General features: G+C 41.5%; 1 protein-coding gene across 6 annotated transcripts in view; it reads left to right on the plus strand.

The window, feature by feature from the left end:
• Window positions 1–17123, plus strand: part of aff4 (AF4/FMR2 family, member 4) — a 128513-nt gene continuing 111390 nt past the window's right edge. For 4 of the 6 annotated variants that reach the window (XM_067996111.1, XM_067996115.1, XM_067996116.1 and 1 more), the window contains exon 1: window positions 1–308. The gene's annotated coding sequence lies outside the window, so the exon portion shown is untranslated. Of the gene's footprint in view, window positions 317–987; window positions 1047–17123 lie in introns of those variants that run through there. The other 2 variants (XM_067996112.1, XM_067996113.1) reach the window with 2 other exon arrangements.

Consider the following 17123-nt stretch of genomic DNA (forward strand, 5'->3'; position numbering starts at 1 on the left):
GTTCGTGCTCCGGGCCGGCTCCTAAAATGGCGTCTGCGTGATTTTTTTTTTAAAGTTTTATTTATTTAATATTTTTTTATACTGCGACGAATTCGATGGGACTCTACAGACAGCAGCCGATACCGGAGGGAGGCGTTTTTCGCTTTTTGAGTGTAACCGGGAGACGATAGGAGCGGACGGCCAGTTTTGTTTGCGCTTCTTCTCCACCACCCCCCTCCTGGTTTTTCCCCTTTTTTCCCGGGGGGTTAATCCTCTTTTCCAGTTGCGTAGGTGAGCGAGATGGCTCGGGGCCTAGGACAGGATTGAAGGTAACAAAGTGCGTTCTGGTTTGGATTTCTCACTTTTTGTCTTGTATGTTTGTCTCATCAACGGGCCTGTGTCTGTGCAGCTCAGAGTTTCCCGTCCATAAAGCCGCAATTTGACTGTTAAGTGATGTGGAGTGAGGCCGCGGCCCAACAGCCTTGTTTCTCTCCCCCCCCCCCCCCCCCCCCAGGTCTTACAATGGTGGTTCCAGCTGATTCGTATCAGTTTAAGAAATAGCAACCTCATCCTAAAGATTCACAGTGAGAATAATGCCGGAGCGTTAGATTTTGACGTGTTCCAATTTTTTTATTTTTAAATCGTGGTTTATTCTGTCAAGATTTTTAATGCGTTCTCCATTTGTCCCTGGACAAGCTTTCACATTTGCTTTTCGTTCCGGATAGTGCAAATTTGAGATGTATTGTGTGAAATCTTGTGATTTCCCCCCCCTCTGAAAACATTTTTACTAGATGCGACGTCACGTCGGCCGAACCCTTTTGTTCAAACCGGTATCGAGGAGGTGAGTATGCGCATAGGAGCACATTGCATCCCGGGAGTAGTTGTCCTTCCCAACCAATAACTCTATTAGAAGGTAATTGACGTGCCCGATAAGAACTACAAATCAAGTAATCAAGATGTCCAGCGTCAGGATTGTTGGTAGTAATAGGATTAACCGTGCAGTTTCTTGGAAAAGGAACGGAAGAACGTACGCTTGGACTTTTTTTCTGTTAAGTACTCAGCATAAGGTGGTTAATTTTGGAAACATCTTTTGCCATATCTAAGTATTTATGTCCTTGTAACAAAGTGGGATCTGTCGATATCACGAACATATATATATGTTCGTTTTGTCTCGGCAAGCTACTGACTTCTGGGGTCCATTTTTCTGAACTGTAGCAAGTGTTGGACATAGATATCTATGTAGTTGTCTTGGACTAGCAGGTTGTGTGTAATGTGACCTATTTACAGTTGTCAACAATTGCCATTAATTGTACCCGGTTTTGTATTGGATTTAAAATGTGTATTTAAACTTTGCATATCATGATGTAGGGACCTTTTCCTAGTACCATTAAGTTTGTTTAAATACAAACGTCATTATTTGTATTCACCAAGTGTATCTTTTAGTGATACGTTGAAGTCCCTGTTTGTCTATTGCTTCAAATTGCTTGTGCATTATCTAAATTTACTGGAAGATTCGATTTCTGAATAGGTTTGTTAAATAGATTTTTGTTCCTAATGGTAAATGTTGAATGTGAAGTGTTGGTATTCAGTGAAGCTGTTCTTATGTCACAACAGTGATGTGAGCCAATCATGCACATAAAATTGGAAAACAGGTTAAGGAGCAGAGAAAGGCAGTGAATGGAGCCTTAAGAGAAGGCTTACTAAACAATGGCTTTGTTCCAGATTATTCTGCAATATTTTCTTAGAATCTCATTTCCTTTACATTAAAACTGACATCTAATATAGATGTTAAGGATAATGAGTAATATTTTGAAATAACTAAAAAAACACAATCAGTAACTATAGACTATTGAAATTGTTCTTTTTTAATATGTTGAATTATGAAGTTTATGTTCAGATGTTTGTTTTAATTTGTTTTGCTTCCCCTGTTCTAAATGGACTGTTCCATACATGGATCAAATTTGTACTATGCTCATGTTACTCGTTTGACTTGTGAGCCTTAGCAGAACTGTTCATGGAGCAGAATCACAGCATTATAGTATTAAACTTATGTATAGGTTCATGATTGTTGATTTTTGAAATTATTCCATTAACTGAAAATCAGTGTAAATAGTAAAACTGTAGTGAAACGAAATAGTGCCTGTTCTGTTGGGTTGGCAGTAAAGTACAGGGCTGCGCAGTAATTGAATGAGCTCTGGCAACCAACTATATAAATGAAACTTGAAATTTATATTTGGTCATCTGAATTTCTTGATTTAATTTCTGCATTTTATCTTTACCAAACATTGTTCCTATTTATTGAAATTTGTTTGCGTTGCTTACTGGTGTTGACTGCCATTTTGGAGGGGGTGTTAATTGTTTTCCAGTCTTTGAAAATGCTTGATGCTGATCAGAGTGATGTATGACCTGATATTACCAGGCATATGCAGGAGCTGATTACAGCAAAATATAAATTCTGTAATGTGATTTATTGTATGTGAAGCACTTTGAGACTTTTGAGGGTTGTGATAAGTCACTACAAATGTAAGTCTTTTAATAAATAACATATCTGCCAGCCACTATATTGTCCCATATTTTATATTTTAAGTTGTGGACTATGCAGACTGAGAACAGACATCTCGTCTAGATCTTCCTGAAATGCCTTTGGCAGACGCCCAGTATATTTCCTGTAAAAACTTTAAACATAGCTTGGGGTGGGTTGAAGGCTGGTCCTTGCAAATGCTTTTGAAATGATTGGGAAATGCCATTTTCCTGGCTTTCATTGATGAAAGTCAAATCAACCACATTGGAAGAAAGAAATTGCATTTATATAGAATCTTAGAAAGTTACGACACAGAAGGAGGCCATTCGGCCCATTGTGTCCGTGCTGGCCGAAAAAGAGCTCTCTAGCTTAATCCCACTTTCCAGCACTTGGTCCGTAGCCCTGTAGGTTACGGCACTTCAAGTGCACATCCAAGTACTTTTTTAAATGAGTTCAGGGTTTCTGCCTCTACCACCTTTTTCAGGCAGTGAGCTCCAGACCCCCACCACCCTCTGGGTGGAAAAAATTTCTCCCCAGCTCCCATCTCATCCTTCTACCAATTACTGACCCCTCTGCGAAGGGAAATAGGTCCTCGCTATCCACACTATCTAGTCCCGTCATAATTTTATATATCTCAATTAAATCTCCCGACCTCAGGATGTCCCAAAGCACTGTACAGCCAATGAAGTACTTTTTGAAGTGTAGCCACTGGTGTAATGTAGGAAACGCGGTAGCCAATTTGTGTACAGAATGGACCCACAAACAGCAACAAAATAATGACCAGATAATCTGTTTTAGTGTTATTGGTTGAGGGATAAATATTGGCCTGGACACCGGGGAGAACTACCTTGCCTTTCGTAATAGTGCCATGGGTTCTTTTACATCCCCCGAGAGGACAGATGGGACCTCTGTTTAACATATCCAAAAGACGGCACCTCCAACAGTGCAACTCTCCTTCAGTGCTGCACTGGAGTGTCAGCCTGGATTATGTGCTTAAGACTCTGGAGTGGGACTTGAACCCACAGCCTTCTGACTCAGAGGTGAGAATGCTACAACTGAGCCACAGCTGATAGGAACAGGCCTAAGCCATCCAGCCCTCGAGTTTAATTCTGCCATTCAGTTAAATCATGGCTGATCTGTATCTTAACTCCATCTACCCACCATCCTCTATAACACTTAATACCCTTGCCTAACTAAAATCTATCAATCTCAGTTTTGAAATTTTCAATTCACCTAGCTTCACATTTTTGGGGGAGAGTGTTCCAGGTTTCCACTACCCTTTGTGTAAAGTGCTTCCTGACATCACCCCTGAATTGCCTCGCTCTAATGCCCCCTTGTTCTGGACTTCCCCACCGCAGGACTCTTTACCCTATCACCTTTACCCATCTTAAACACCTCAGTTAGATCTCCCCTTAATCTTCTGTATTCAAGGGAACACAAGCCAAGTCTACGCAACCTGTCCTCACAATTTAACCCTTTTAGCCCCAATGTAATTGAGCATGCAATGTTCAATACAATCTAATTTCTAAATTGGAAATGGATAAAAATGCTTTACAGCTAAGGAGTTGAGGTGCATGTCAAGGCAGTTAAGCATCTTGGAAATCAAATATTAAAGTAATTGCACTTAGTTTTTTGGGCTTATCTTTTGTTGTAGCCTCCTCATTGTTACGTTTTGTATTGTGCTATACGTTCTACTCTTGATAATTTGTTTTTGCACATTCAAGTTAAGCACTGGGGATAATGTAGGAAAGGTGGGATTCAGTGCTCAAAAAAATTGAATTATTAGATAATTCAAATTAAGCAACTTTGAATTAAAAATTGACTATTATAGCAGAACAACAGCTGTCTGACAGCATGATTTGTTGAACTAACTAAGGATGTCTGCTTTTGATAGGTAGCATTTTATTATCAGAAGGCACAGTTGAAGTTGTCGCAGTATGCAAGTAGGTAGGAAACCTGTAGTATAATGAAATAAAAATTATTTACGTCTCATAATTTTGATGGTGTAAAATTGCTAGTGTTCTGACTGAACTAATCAAAAATGAACAAATCGTAAAACAGGCCTATTTTACAGACAAATTTAAGAAATAGGCAGCCCCTTCTAAAATCCCAAAAAGTCATCTTTGATATTTTTTAGGGGGGTGGGGGGATGATGGTGAATCAAATCCACTTAAACCAGGCACACTTTTCATCAAAGACAATATTCCCGAGTCCTGACTTGGTTGAGGATTACTCACAGGGTAACCACAGAACAAATTCATGTGCTTATTTTTTTTAAATACACTTTTTGTGTGTCTACCTCTCTTTACACACTTTACTGCTTCAACAGTATCCTGAAACTAACTGGCTGTGCATTGAAGCCCAGAGGTACATGTATTACATGATCTATCCAGGCTGAAGAACAGGTTGGTTGCAGGTGCCGCTGGCTCGTTTTGAATGCAACTGATCTTAAATTAACTATATAATGTCAGACAAATACAGTCCAGTGAAGGGTTATGTAGTTTTAACATGGGTACCTGATGATTAGTGTTTTAAAAACACACTTGTTTCTTTGTATCAGTATCACACTATCAAAATGAAAATTTTTTAGGGAGACTGTTGTTAACTACTGCTAGAGGTCAGTATATCAATGTGACGTTTCTTGTGATCTACAAAAAAGATTAGATGTGGGTAGCCACTGTAGATTTTGGATTCGCTCTGAGGAATAATTTGAGCTGTTTTACTTCTGCTGGAAGAATGCCCAGGCTTGAATTTTAATGAGAAGGATTTAATACTGCAAAAACATTTATTGCGTACTCCTTTGTAAACAATATAGCAGACAAGTATATGTTGCTGTGTTTTCAGATGTGAATTATAATGAGGTGCAATTCCATAGGCAGCAGGGGTCCATTAATACCTCGTCCACATAGCTATTTTTCATGAGTTGCCCTGCATAGTGGGTGACTACAGACTGTGGGGCCTAAAACAATTGAGCCCAATTTTGTCCTCACCTGGTATCTCTTTTTCTCTCCCTACTCCAGGGATGCTGAAGGTACTTCTGGTGTTTCCATTACTAACCTTAAGATTTGATGCCTTAGCACAGATCAGATATTGAATGTCACGCTACTTGCGTTTCACTATAAATGTCGTCTGGCAAGCTTTTTTTTTCTTTCCAACTTTCTCGTCTTAAAGGCAAAGATGCTTTGAGTTACGGTTCAAAAGTTTAATCAGCTCTCCTAATGTTAAAATTTAACTGGCATCTCAATTTAAATACATTTAATCAGCATTAAAAAGCACTACATTGTCCCTGGACATAGAGAAATGCGAGAGCTTGTAGTATAACTTGGGTTTGCTTGTCCTATATTGCATTCTGCAGGTATCCGTCATAGTGTAATGATTTGCCTAGATGTCGTTCCAGTGCCAAATTTCACATAATACAAAATGTTTTAGAAGTGTTGTTACTTATTAGTAAATTGTTCAGTTTCATCTATATTGAACGTCTGCATAAATAATGGAAGTGCATATGAAGGGTACAGTTGAGTTTGTTATGAGGCAACTGTATTGTACTGCAAATATAGTTGTCATCTTTTTGCGGGTCACTATTGTTTCTGCTATTGATATGTTGACAGGGTGAAATGAAGTAAAGTGGGAGGAGGCGCATGTGGAGCATAAACACCGGCATAGACTTGTTGGGCCGAATGGCCTGTTTCTGTGCTATAAATTTTATGTAATTGAAAATGCACAAGTGGTGATTTAGCAAAGTTCATGGGCACCAAAGTGATGACAGCAAATAAGGCAGATGCATCATCACATTAGCTTGTTTATGTGCTGATAGTGTTACTTCTTAATGTCAGCTGCTAATTCAATAAATCATCAGTGATCAAATTTTGTTTTTGTTTTATGTTCTCTTGTAGCCCTATCCTCCACTGGTTCCTCATTCTTAAGTGCATTGACTTCAAAATTGTCACTCATATATACAGATATGTCCATGGTTCCATCCCATCCAATCTTTGTTCTGCATCCCAGTACGCGCCTTCTGCTTTTTCAGGTTTGGCCTTTTGTGCATCACCTCCTCGCTTTGCTCCACCGTTGCTGGCAGAGCCTTCATTTGGCTCTGCCCTCTCTTCCTAAACCCTTTGTTTTGCTTCATCTTTCCCCATCCTCAGAACCTTCCACTTTGACTAAGCTTTCAGTCACCTCCCCTAACTTGTTGCTGTTTGGAATCTATTTCTTCCCACCCCTTTGCTAACAATTGCACATGCTGGAAATCTGAAAGGCAAATAGAAATGCTGGAAACAAAACGGTATCTGTGGAGAGAACAGACAGGTCAGTGTTTCAGCCTAGGCTGCTCTTCAGAACAGAAAATGAACAAGAATGTTTAGAGTCAGAAGGAGGGGAGGGGAAAAAACAAATATGCAAAGCAGAAGTTAAGTTCAAGTGGAATGATTGTTAGATGATGTAACAGATCATCTTGGGCAATAGAAAGAAGCATTAGCCATTATTATTAGAGAAAGAGTGTATGAATAGTTAAGGCAGTGAGATGTCTGCCCAAGGGAAAGGTAAGAAAATAGGAAAATGAAGAACCTAGCCTGCAGCTCAGGTCTGAAATTAGAAGTGAAAATGCTGGTGAAGTACAGCTGGTCTACCACTTCCAAAAAGAGAATAGCCATGTTAACGCCGAGTGCCCCCCACGTCACCAGCCATCCCTGCACTAAAGAAAACAGGATGTAGCTAAGGTCTGAAGTTACTGAAGTCAATGTTGAGACTAGAGGGATGCAGACAAAGATGAGTTACTGTTCCTGAACGTGTGGTGAACTTTATTAGAAGCATTTTACGAAGCCCAAAACTGGGGGAAATAAAATGGCCACAGAGTGTTCAGGGTCATAACTGTGGACAAAATTCAGGTCTTCAGCATATCGGTCACTTAACCCACATTTGGTCTCCCCAGTGCAGAGGAGAATCCATTGGAGCAATCGTTGCTTACAAAACTTGTGATAGAATTGCTTATACCAGTGTAGAATTGATTCAAAGGGGAATTGTATTTTACTGAATTCAGATAATTGTTAAATGTTACATAGGGAAACACCTTAACCTTTAGTGGGATATAACTGCCACCTCTGGTTTTCTGCTGGTTAGAGGTAGCTAGGAAGCAGACATTTTGGGTAGAACTTTGCTCATGACAAGAAAGTCTGCTGTTGTGATGGGAATGACTAACACTGCAAACAATCCATTGTTCCTAATAATGTCATCCAGAGCAAAACTTCATGATTGTCATGTTTGAAGCTTTACACAAAATGTCTAGTCTGAGGCTGGCTCTGACCAGTTCCGATTTAACTGTGGGAATGAGAAACACTAGTAAGTGTGCACATACCTCTTTTAGAATCCTTAGGCAAAGTCTTTATTTCGATGGTAATACATCAGTCTGGAGATCTGATCTTGTATCATTTTAAAATTAGAAGTTTGATTATCTGGTACTACATTTTGAATAATATGTTGATTCTTAGTATCATACGATGTTCCTATAGTATTCACTGACTTTTGTAAGATTTGAAAAGTTGTTACATTTTTCAAAAGATTGCAAGCACCTAAATAAGAAATCATACATTTTTATGTTCAGTTAAACATTGTTATTTTAAAAAAATGAATCATCTGACACCTTGTCAGAGGCAACTGAGGAGAAAGGCTTGCTTGCAGTTTACTTAACAGTGAATGCCACTGATATAAGCAGCACGGATTGGATCAAAGTTTAACGCTGTTAAAAGTTATGAATTGAACAAAGTGAAGAGTGGGGGATGGGTCGGATAGCAAGTTTGCTGAATTGATGCTTTATTGTGAATTTTTGCTAATCAAGAAAGCACTCTAGGTTAGTAACAGTAAAGTCATGCAGGTTAGGTTGGGGTGATTGTATGCAAAAGAGAGCATCTGCCAGGAAAGTGATTCTAAGGACCCATTTCTTGAGTTCACTTATTTTTGATTCTGCCTTTTTTTTTTGGAATTATAGAGAACTGTCCAGAAGTTCAGCTTTGCAGTTTTACAGTGAATTTGATTGTATTTATCTGATGGCACCTGTGTATAGAATTGTATATAAAACTCAAAATGATGTTGCTGCCTTATATGTAGGTTATATCCACCCCAGTTTCCCTTTCTCCCCTCTGCCTCCCTCCTGCGCGCCCCCCCCCCCCCCTTCAAGTCTGGCTAGTCTCTGAGCAGAGCATTTTCACCAAGTATAATGCACTCTGTAGCAGAAACTCCACAACTTTCCTATCAGCTGTTCTGCTCTACTCTTCCAGCATTTAGCACTTCACATTCGGTGGATTAATTTGTAGTGACTGTTATGCAAGGAATTGTCCATCTTGGAGAGCAATGAGCAGGGTCTGTTTGGGGCCAAAGTGACTCCAACATGATATGTATGATGATGGAATTTCAGAACAAAGTTGACCTCTCTTGTAATAGGAGCAGCCAGGTCCGCAGGACTGCAAGGCACTGTTGATAATTATGATGTGGAGATGCCGGTGATGGACTGAGGTTGACAATTGTAAACAATTTTACAACACCAAGTTATAGTCCAACAATTTTATTTTAAAATTCACAAGCTTTCGGAGGCTTCCTCCTTCCTCAGAAAGATCCTACAAACAGCAGAGATAAATGACAGGTTTGGTATTGGTTGAAGGAGGAATGTTTGCCAAGACACACACAACTCTGCTCTTGAAATATTTGAATGTGATCTTCAATGTTCATCTGAACCACAGGAATGGGCCGATTTGGCTTCAGTTTAACCTCCTATCCAATGTGCAGCAGCTCTGATAATGCAGCACTCTCCATACTGCACTGGAATGTAAGATTATGAGCTCAAAGTGCAAATATTTTACATGTTGTGTAGAGACCCCTGTCCCAGCCTCAACAATTTTCTGCTCCCATTCTCTGCCCTGGGAATGCCTCAACTCCCAGCTTCAACTTCACTAACATTTCTGTCTGCTGTAGACTACAAACCTTGCTATTCAAAACCGACCCTGCTCTGCTCCTTCCATTAACTTGGGCCTTATCTCTCCCCATCCCTGACCAGCTTTCATTCCCTGCCCAGCTGTTCCACTTATTGGCCCATGCTCCAGTCTACCTGTGAGCAGCACCATGAGAGATCAACTAGCCCTGCATGATTGACAGCTTGCTGTCCAAAGATTTCATCTCACAGACTTAAAGTAACAGTTCCTACAGAGAGACGACAAAAGCATGCACCAGCTTAGGAAGAGTTAGTAGATGGCCTGCTGTTTAGCAGAAAATGAGTTGTATCTATTCTCATATACTTAGGAGTGTAGAGAAATATATATTTTCACTGTGTTAAATTATGTAGTGTTCATCTATCTCATAAATAAAACTTTTTTTTGGTTTGAAGCCCGTGCCTTGATTCAGTAGAAGACTCATCTCGCTCACTGTCTATCAAAAGAGAAATCGTGGTGGCATGTCATACATTCCTGTGGCCAGCTCAGAGTATAAGGGTGCTCTATTACAGTCCCTAGGTCATTCTGTCGTTTATCTAGATATTGGGCAGAAAAAGGTTCATTCTGGATTGTAGGGGGTGTGAAGTCTGTAAATGTGAGTGACTGGTGGCATTGAGAAAATGTTTAGCATGAATTCCGAAAAATTGCGACAGGCTAACAATAGATAGGGGCGAAGGAGGTAAGCTCCGAAAGCTTGTGATTTAAAATAAAACTGTTGGACTATAACCTGGTGTTGTGCAAGTCCATAGATAGGGGAGTGGGAATAGTAGCACCAATTGCGCAGACAGAGGGAGTGGGGTGTAGTAGATCCATGAACAACCTTGCAGCACTGCACCAGTTGATCTAAATTCAGTTAAATTAGATTTCGTTGTATTAGGATCTAAAATTTCTAACGGATGGGAGAGTGTTAAAATGGCCGTACGGTTACTTTGTACTCCTGTCTAACTCTTGTTACAGTTTTGATTGGTAGATATAAATAGTTTCTTCCACACATAATTAATTTTATATTTTGAAGACTGCGGAAACATTTATACACCAAAATACCCAAAAAGCTGGGGGCAGTACAAAATATAGATTAGTTAATCTCATTTCAATTTGTAAACTACTAAAGTCTGTAATATGGATGAAATTACGAAGCACTTAAAGAAATGTGAGTTGCCTGTGCCAGTATGTCCAAATTTTTAGAAGACAGGCTGTGCTTGACCAACCATATCGATTTTTTTTTAAAAGGAAAAGCCGAGGATATATAAAGGAAATGCACTGGGCATGGTTTATAGGAATTTTCAAAAAGCATTTGGGGAGATATCACAAACTACTTGTGGCAATGGCGCATGGAATTAAGAGTATAGCTACATGGATAGAGAGGTGCCTGGAGGGCAGAATGTGAAGAGTAGGAATAAAAGGAAGTTTCTTGGACTGGACAGAAGTGATGAGTGGTGTTCCATAGGAGTCTGTATTGGTCTGCACTTACTTTACTTCATACATAATGAACTGGACTTAGGAATTGAGGCAGCAATACTGAAATTTTCTGATGGCACCAAATTGGGGGTATAGCAGATTGTGAAAAACTGCAGGACATAAATGGACTTGCAGACTGGGTTGATGGCAAATGCAGTTTAGTGTAGAAAAATGAAGCAGTGCATTTGGGAAGGAAATGCATCTTAAATGATAAGATTTTAAATGAAGCAGAGTTGCAGATACACAAGTCATTAAAGGTGGCATGCCAGTAGATAAGACCGTAAAATGATAAATTGAATCCTTGGTTTTGTATCATAGATATAGAATACAAAAGCAAGGAGGTAATGTGGAACTTGTTTGAACCACAGTTGAGGTGGTGTGCAGTTTTGAGTACTCATTTTAGGAAAGATGTAAAAGTGTAAAGTCACTAAATTGTTACTGTTGGTGAGGATTTAGTTATGATCGATTTGAAAAGTTCAAGATTTTTTTCACCAGAGCTGAGAAATAAGGGGTGACCTAATTGAGCTCTTCAAGATTGAGGGGTTATGATGAAGTAAATAATGGATTGTTTCCACTGAACAATGAGATGGTAATGAGATAATCGCAGTAAATTAAAGGAGATTTTCAAAAAACATCTTGTAGAAAAGGGTGGTTAGACAAGAAATGCTGTGCCACAAACTGTTGAAGCAGAGTTTATTTTAAAATGGAATTAGCTGATTGAGAAAGAACAACATTAAAAGGTATCGGGGCAAGCAAGAGAGTGGGATTCAAGTTGATGGCTCATGTGGAGAAAAACACCTGCACAGGTTAATGTGACAAATTTTCCTGTGCTGCAACATTCTGATTTTATTCTAAACTTCTCCATTTGTGTAAATCTAGTTTATAGAACATAGTGTGCCATTTCATCTATTTTGTAATTAACATTTTATGGAATATAGATAAATGGATGTTGGGGAGGGAGTTGTCGAGGTTATATTGAGTTGGGATTTCGATAACTCGAGATTAAAGCAGCTCTTAACTTCTGCTACAGCAGCAACCATAGTAATAACACGAGGTGCTGTGATAGCAATTGTGACAACTGATTGGAATATCCATAAAACAGAATAATGTAATTCACACTAATGCATAATTACAGTTTTTACAACAGTATTAGATCTACATAGCGGTATTGAGGATTTTTTTTATTCATTCATGGGATGTGGGCGTCGCTGGCAAGGCCAGCATTTATTGCCCATCCCTAATTGCCCTTGAGAAGGTGGTGCTGAGCCGCCTTTTTGAACCACTACAGTCCTTGTGGTGAAGGTTTTCCCACAGTGCTGTTAGGAAGGGAGTTCCAGGATTTTGATTCAGCGACGATGAAGGAACAGCGCTATATTTCCAAGTCGGGATGGTGTATGACTTGGAGGGGAACGTGCAGGTGGTGTTGTTCCCGTGTGCCTGCTGACCTTGTCCTTCTAGGTGGTAGAAGTCGCGGGTTTGGGAGGTGCTGTCGAAGAAGCCTTGGCGAGTTGCTGCAGTGTATCCTGTGGAAGGTACACACTGCAGCCACAGTGCGCCGGTGTTGAAGGGAGTGAATGTTTAGGGTGATGGATGGGGTGCCAATCAAGCGGGCTGCTTTGTCCTGGATGGTGTCGAGCTTCTTGAGTGTTGTTGGAGCTGCACTCATCCAGGCAAGTGGAGAGTATTCCATCACACTCCTGACTTGTGCCTTGTAGATGGTGGAAAGGCTTTGGGGAGTCAGGAGGTGAGTCACTCGCCGCAGAAATATCCAGCCTCTGACCTGCTCTTGTAGCCACAGTATTTATGTGGCTGGTGCAGTTAAGTTTCTGGTCAATGGTGACCCCAGGATGTTGATTGTGGGGGAGTCGGTGATGGTAATGCCATTGAATGTCAAGGGGAGGTGGTTAGACTCTTGTTGGAGATGGTCATTGCCTGGCACTTGTCTGGCACGAATGTTACTTGCCACTTGTGAGCCCAAGCCTGGATGTTGTCTCGGTCTTGCTGCATGCGGGCACGGACTGCTTCATTATCTGAGGAGTTGCGAATCGAACTGAACACTGTGCAATCATCAGCGAACATCCCCATTTCTGACCTTATGATGGAGGGAAGGACATTGATGAAGCAGCTGAAGATGTTTGGGCCTAGGACACTGCCCTGGGGCTGAGATTATTGCCCTCCAACAACTACTGCCATCTTCCTTTGTGTTAGGTATGACTCCAGCCGCTGGAGAGTTTTCCCCCTGATTCCCATTGACTTCAATTTTACTAGGGCTCCTTGGTACCACACTCGGTCAAATGCTGCCTTGATGTCAAGGGCAGTCACTCTCACCTCATCTCTGGAATTCAGCTCATTTGTCCATGTTTGGACCAAGGCTGTAATGAGGTCTGGAGCCGAGTGGTCCTGGCGGAACCCATACTGAGCATCGGTGAACAGGTTATTGGTGAGTAAGTGCTGCTTGATAGCACTGTGGATGACACCTTCCATCACTTTGCTGATGATTGAGAGTAGACTGATGGAGTGGTAATTGGCCAGATTGGATTTGTCCTGCTTTTTGTGGACAGGACATACCTGGACAATTTTCCACATTGTCGGGTAGATGCCAGTGTTGTAGCTGTACTGGAACAGTTTGGTTAGAGGCGCGGCTAGTTCTGGAGCACAAGTCTTCAGCACTACAGCCGGGATGTTGTCGGGGCCCATCGCCTTTGCTGTATCCAGTGCACTCAGCCGTTTCTTGCTATCATGTGGATTGAATCGAATTGGCTGAAGACTGGCTTCTGTGATGGTGGGGATATCGGGAGGAGGCCGAGATGGATCACCCACTCGGCACTTCTGGCTGAAGATGGTTGCAAATGCTTCAGCCTTGTCTTTTGCACTCAAGTGCTGGACTCCGCCATCATTGAGGATGGGGATGTTTGCAGAGCCTCCTCCTCCCGTTAGTTGTTTAATTGTCCACCACCATTCATGACTGGATGTGGCAGGACTGCAGAGCTTCAATCTGATCCGTTGGTTGTGGAATCGCTTAGCTCTGTCTATAGTATGTTTCTTCCGCTGTTTAGCGTGCATGTAGTCCTGTGTTGTAGCTTCACCAGGTTGGCACTTCATTTTTAGGTACGCCTGGTGCTGCTCCTGGCATGCTCTTCTACACTCCTCGTTGAACCAGAGTTGATCCCCTGGCTTGTTGGTAATGGTAGAGTGAGGAATATGCCGGGCCATGAGGTTACAGATTGTGGTGGAATACAATTCTGCTGCTGATGGCCCACAGCACCTCATGGATGCCCAGTTTTGAGCTGCTAGATCTGTTCTGAATCTATCCCATTTGGCACGGTGATAGTGCCACACAACACGTTGGATGGTGTCCTCAGTGCGAAGATGGGACTTCATCTCCATGAGGACTGTGCGGTGGTCACTCCTACCAATACTGTCATGGACAGATGCATTGCGACAGGTAGATTGGTGAGGACGAGGAGAAGTCGGTTTTTCCCTCGTGTTGGTTCGCTCACCACCTGCTGCAGGCCCAGTCTGGTAGCTATGTCCTTCAGGGCTCAGTCAGTAGTGGTGCAACCGAGCCAATCTTGGTGATGGACATTGAAGTCCCCCACCCAGAGTACATTCTGTGCCCTTGCTACCCTCAGTGCTTCCTCCAAGTGGTGCTCAACATGGAGGAGGACCGATTCATCAGTTGAAGGAGGACAGTAGGTGCTAATCAGCAGGAGGTTTCCTTGCCCATGTTTGACCTGATGCCATGAGATTTCATGGGGTCCAGAGTCAATGTTGAGGACTCCCAGGGCCACTGCCTCCTGACTGCATATCACTGTACCGCCACCTCTGGTTGGTCTGTCCTGCCGGTGGGACAGGACATACCCAGGGATGGTGATGGAAGAGTCTGGGACATTGGCTGAAAGGTATCATTCTGTGAGTATGGATATGTCACGCTGATGCTCGACTAGTCTGTGCGACAGCTCTCCCAATTTTGGCACAAGTCCAGATGTTCGTGAGGAGGACTTTGCAGGGTCGACTGGGCTTGGTTTGCCTTTGTCGTGTCCGGTGCCGGGTGGTCTGTCTGGTTTTATTCTTATTGTGACTTTTTTTAGCGAGATTTTACAACTGAGTGGCTTGCTCGGCCATTTCAGAGGGCAATTAAGAATCAACCACATTGCTGTGGGTCTGGAGTCACATATAGGCCCGACCAGGTAAGGATGGCAGGTTTCCTTCCCTCAAGGACATTAGTGAACCAGATGGGGTTTTACGACAATCATGGCCATCATTACTGATACTAGTTTTTTTTAATTCCAGATTTTATTTAATTAATTGAATTTAAATTCCCCAGCTGCCGTGACGGGATTTGACCTTATGACTCCAGATTATTAGTCCATGCCTCTGGATTAAGAGTCCAGTAACATAACCACTATGCTACCGTATCCCTGCTATGCAACCCAATACCTGCCTGAATTTTTTTTTAAATTCAGTTTTGATGATTTAAACTCAGTGAAGCTTGAGTACTAAATTTACCAACTTCAATTTGGTATTATAATTTGTTGTGGGTCGTGAAATTTTGATGGACAAGTTGATCTTTGACATTGCTGATGGACACAAAATAAAAGGTTATTCATTGTCCTTCAAAATACATGCAAGATACAAAAAGATAAATTAAATGTGATACTTGGATACATTAAATTGGAGAAAAATTAAATATACTTTATAATACATTTTGCATTTATATAGTACCCTTGATATAAAAAAAGTCCCAAGGTGCTTCATAGAGTGTAATCAGACAAATATTGATGCCAAGTCAAAGAATGAAATATGAGCAGGGGTGATTGAAAGCTTGGTCACCAGAGGTTAGTTTTAAGGAGAGTCTTAAAGGAGAAGAGGGAGATTTAGGGAAGGAATTCCAGGGCTTAGGGCTGAGACGGCTGAAGATATGGCCATTAGTGGTGGAATGGTGATGCACAAGACGCAAGAGGTTGGAGACGGACATAGTTCTCTTTAGGGCTGGAGAAGGTTAAAGTTTCCACATCCTCCGATCTAGGTTTTAAAAAAAAGTAAATTATTCTTCTAACAGAAGTAACCAATAATGAGAGAGGTTGTTGCTATTACTTTAAATATGCTTATGAAAATATTGCAGTTCTACTGCATTCTAAATGATTGCCTTTCTTTGTATTTCTGCTGTTACGCAGAAATTTACTTTAGACGGCATGTTGCATCTGAAATGTGATCGACAAAATGTGCACGTACGTAATGTTTTATAATTTATTGACACATCTCAAACTCGATCTCAAAGCGGTAAGAACAGGATGTTATGCTAAGTAGTATTACCAGAGACTGATTTACACACACTAGGGGCAGCTGTGCGACCTGGGAGCATGAGGAAGGAGGTCTTGCATCTGGCAGTACTGGAATGAGTCCTCTCACTTCCTAGCAGTATTTTGAAGGCAGTGGCAGGGGGGTTCGGGTGCAGTCCCAGGGTCAGAGTACTAAGTGGGAGGCAGTCCCTCCCTCCCTTGCTCTGTTGGCTGAGGATTTTGTATGGGCTGAAGAACAGCAGGTGGGGAGCAGCGGGAAGAAAGTGTATCCTAAAAGTCTGGACAGAGCGTACAAACATAAGAGTGCACGAGCAAATGGGGCCGGGGTAGGAAAGAATGGTAAAACGACAAAATTAAAGGTTCTTTATCTGACTGCGCGCAGCATTCGTAATAAGATAGATGAATTGACGGCACAAATAGAAACAAATGGATATGATCTCGTGGCCATTACAGAGTCGTGGTTGCAAGGTGACCAAAGTTGGGAGCTAAATATTCAGGGTTATTTAACATTTCGGAATGATAGGAAAAAAGGTAAAGGTGGTGGAGTAGCTTTGTTAATAAAGGATGAAATTGGTATAATATTGAGAAATGATCTTGGCTCAGGAGACCAAGATGCCGAATCAATTTGGGTGGAGGTAAGAAATAGCATGGGAATGAAATCACTGGTGGGAGTAGTATATAGGCCCCCTAACAGTAGCTACACTGTAGGGCAAAATATTAATCAGGAAATAAGGGGGGCTTGTAAAAAAGTTAATGCAATAATCATGGGCGATTTTAACTTTCACACCGATTGGACAAATCACATTGGCAAAAATAGCCCTGAGGAGGAGTTCATAGAGTGTATTAGGGACTGTTTCTTAGACAAATACGTCGGGGAACCAACCAGGG

This window comes from Heptranchias perlo, chromosome 14 (assembly GCF_035084215.1).
Source record: "Heptranchias perlo isolate sHepPer1 chromosome 14, sHepPer1.hap1, whole genome shotgun sequence".
NCBI classification, from domain to species: domain Eukaryota; kingdom Metazoa; phylum Chordata; class Chondrichthyes; order Hexanchiformes; family Hexanchidae; genus Heptranchias; species Heptranchias perlo.